This window comes from Pan troglodytes, chromosome Y (assembly GCF_028858775.2).
Source record: "Pan troglodytes isolate AG18354 chromosome Y, NHGRI_mPanTro3-v2.0_pri, whole genome shotgun sequence".
NCBI lineage: Eukaryota > Metazoa > Chordata > Mammalia > Primates > Hominidae > Pan > Pan troglodytes.
This window is the reverse complement of record NC_072422.2, coordinates 10,275,520-10,279,506: the sequence shown is the minus strand read 5'-3', so window position 1 is coordinate 10,279,506 and position 3,987 is coordinate 10,275,520.

Below are 3,987 nucleotides of genomic sequence, written 5' to 3'. Positions count from 1 at the left end.
GATCTGCTCTGTTGCCCAGCCTTGAGTGCAGTGTTTTGATTTTGGATAACTGCAACCTGCGCCCGCCAGACTCAAGTGATTCTCCTACCTCAGCTTTCTGAGTAGCTGAGACTACAAACACGCACCACCAAGTTCAGCTAATATTTTTGTAGAGATGGGGTTGTGCCACTGCCCAGGCTGGTGAGTGCCACTGTCCAGGCTGGGCTCAAATGAGATCACCGTGTCAGCTTCTCAATGTGCTAAAACTACAGGCATGAGCCACCACACCTGGTCCCCTTAACTATAATTTTGTAAGTTCTTCAGGAAAAAAAAAAAGAAATGTACATTCAGAAATAAAACTCCAAAAGAATAAAATCCCCTTGGTTTTTAATGGTGGTGCTGTCTGAATGTTTCAGTTCATGAGTCATTGAGTTCATGAGTTATGAGTCATAATTCAGAGTTAGCAAGCTCATATGAACTTGTAAATGAATGAGCCAACCTTCCACTTATGTCCTCACAGAGCAAGAAATTACTAACTACCTATCAAGAAGCATGCTGGGACTGGATACAAAAGTGTAATCAGGTATAGTCCTTATCTCTGAAGATCTCACAGTATAGTCAGGGAGAACCAATCACACTAAGACAGGATCATTTTATAACTCAGGTAAGTAAAGACCACATTCAGGAATGAGCCCTCAAATGAGTTTCTCAGTGGGAATCATGGAAGGCATTGCAGGGGTGACATCCAAGCTGGGCCTTGAATGACACTGTGGTTTAATCCAGGAGAGAAGGGGATTGATATTCCAGGTGACGAAATACAGGCATGGTGGTTTTTATGGGAATGACAATCTTCCTCAAAGACTTCAGATACTCACAGTTGAATAAACAGAAATCTAGTTAGTCACCTATCCTGAAGATGAAGTTATTAGTCTAAACACAATAGAATCATCTCAAAGATCTGTGCACCCAACATTCAATTTTATAGCTGAGGTAAGCCCTATTTCCAGAAATGAGATAGAAAATTTTAGAGCGTGTGCCCTTAGCATTAAACAACCTATGTCTCATTGAGAAGCTCCAAGCAAGGGGGAAGACTTCCTACTTTTAACATCCGGCAGCAGCAGTTTTAGATGTATGTTTGAAATACTGCTGTATTTCTTAGACTGTTTGGTCTAAGACACACACTTGGAAAAGAAATAAGATTTCTTAAAGGAATAGTTAGATTCCCACTTACCAACACAAACTCCCTGTCACTCCTCATCCTCTTCATATCCTTCCCAATTGCTTTCCCAGTAATGAGATCAAATGGCCACATGGATGACCATAGGGTCCCTGGTGACTCCTTCACCCCAGGGATCTTTACTCTTGCTCATTTCCATGGCTCCATCCAATGGCAGCACACTGCCTTTGATTTCCATTCTCCACCTGAAATCTCATCCTGCAGTTCTGCACTCCTGGACCATCTTTATTCTTCCACATGCCAGTCTCTCCAGATCTAGTTCTTGATCGCTGAGACTACCACTCAACACTCCCTTTCCACCTAGGTCACCCGCCCCCTGCCCTCTCCTCTGCTTACCTCCACTACACAGGAGAACCACAGATTCTTCAGTTAAATAGACTGTCTTTCTCAAGGAAAATGAATTATGCTATGCAAAGCTCCACTTCCAGAGCATCTCCATATTTCCAACCTCAGTGAAAGGGGCAGCAGAGGCAGACCCTTGCAATTCCTCCCCAGAGCTAGAACAGAAACACGTGGTTTTGTCTCTCTCAACTCCAGGTTACCCCAACCATAGCTGGGCCTTCAGTACAGGTAATCAGTCAGCTCTCCTTTAAAGAGCTGTTCTTACCTTACCCACAGGAACTACTCTGCACCTCCAAGCTGCTCCTGAAACCCTTAATCTATCTCCTTAATTTGTCTAAGAAGATGAAGCTTTTCAGGGAGTGTTTCTCATAATTCCAACTTGTCTGGTCACCTATGCAATTCTTCCCTTTCCACCAGTCTCAAAGGATGAAAATCTGTGTATCTGTTTCAAGGCCCACCGTTCTTTTATTTGCAATCTTGGCCGCAGTCCCTACTGCTCTTCTGGGGCCTTTTTCCATCAATTGTAACATCTCATTCCTGGATCCTGAGTCAATCCAATAATAGCTGTAGGAAATATCCACCCAGTAAAATATTTGTAAATACCACCTCTTGGTGCTTTTGGTTTCTCTCAAAGATACTCTTTTTATAAAGAATGAGGCTTTCAGATTCTGCTTGACAAACTTTCTCCAAATCACTTCAGAACATAGCTAATTCATTTGCATACTCTCTTACCACTTCCATTAAAAAACTTCAACTGCAAATTGATTACAAAAAAATTAAAGTTCCAATCATTATACTACAAGAACAGCAACAAATTCTCTCTCCACAGCTAGGCTCCACATTAATGCTCTGTCCAAATATGTTATATTTATTTAATCTATAGTTTTATATCATTTACTGTATTTGTAGAACTCAATCAAAGTTATCAACAAATCTCATCAGAAAAAAATTGATATGCACAACATTGAAGTATTCCATTTTTTATTAAAATTTCCAGGTATTTTTTAATATACCTAAGATTAAACTTTTAGATGACAAACAAAAACATGACTCTTGTTAACTGTAACAAGATAAACATTACCTTTTGACACATTCCTGTCAGAAGTTGCTTTTCTATTTCTCCGTATCTTCATTTAGCTTTATTTCTAGAGACTCAAACTTTATATGCTGAGGATAAGCATCTGCAATTGATCATCAATAAGCTGAAGATTGCCAGCTATTAAAAAGTAACAGGTCAAATTAGGACACAGAGACATGGTGAGGTGTGCAAGAGGCCAGTCTTCTGGTTCAAGAATAAAGAGTATACTTTGGGGAAAGCATGGGTGTCTGCAATTTACTCTGAAAAAAAAAAAAGATGTAAGATAGATGAATAGATGAACAGAAAAAAATGATGAAGCATATATAATGCAAATGTAATAGTGAAATCTAGGTGATAGGTATGTAAGTGTTGACTAGAATTGTTTCAACTTTTCTCTATGTTGAAGATGCTCAGGCATTTACCAACATCCACCATGCTCACTAATTTAATTTAATTTAATTTTTTTTTTTTTTAGAGACAAGGTCTTGCTATGTGGCTTGCCCAAGTTGATCTCAAACTCATGGCCTCAAGTGATCCTCCTGCCTGGGCCTCCCGAAGTGCTGGAAGCACAAGAATTAGTCACTTTGTCTGGTTATAGCTTTTAAGAATAAATCTGAAGAAAGTCCTTCTTAAACATGATACAAAACCTGGATGCAATAAGGAGATATCTTTATGAACCTCACTACATAAACATTAAAAATTTACATATGGCATAGAATAAAGAAAAATAATACACTGGAAAAATAGTTGCAATAATATGCAGGCATAACCAGGACTAAAGTTATTACATTTTAATATTGTTAAACAGCTCTTACAAATCAGTTAAGACAAAAGAAAACAAAACAGAAAAATGGGAGAAAACATGGACAGATTATAGAAAAAATAAAATGTCAAACAAAGATGAGAAATATTATCACATGTTGAATAAACATGAACAAAATCATAAATGCAAGTTAATAAAGCAAAGAAACCATTATTTTCCCTGTAACACCATTAAGATTAATACTTTGATAATGCTAATGTTGGCAATGGAGTGGAAGTGTAGCTATGCTCATTCCCTTGGGAGAGGTATGTGTCAGTGCTTATATATATTCAAAATGCAAGTGTCTTTCCATCTACTCATTCTAATTCTATGAATTCACACAGCTGTACTTTTACAGGTGCACAGCGTGTGCACATTGCATATTGGTTGCCTCTATTGGAAAAGGGCAAACAATAAGACAACTAAATTTCCATCAATGGGGGTTAAATATTTACTTTAAAAACAATTAACTCAATATACTGCTACAGATAGATATATTGGTGGATAGAAAAAGCAAATTGCCTACAGGCAATAAAAAATATCATTTTA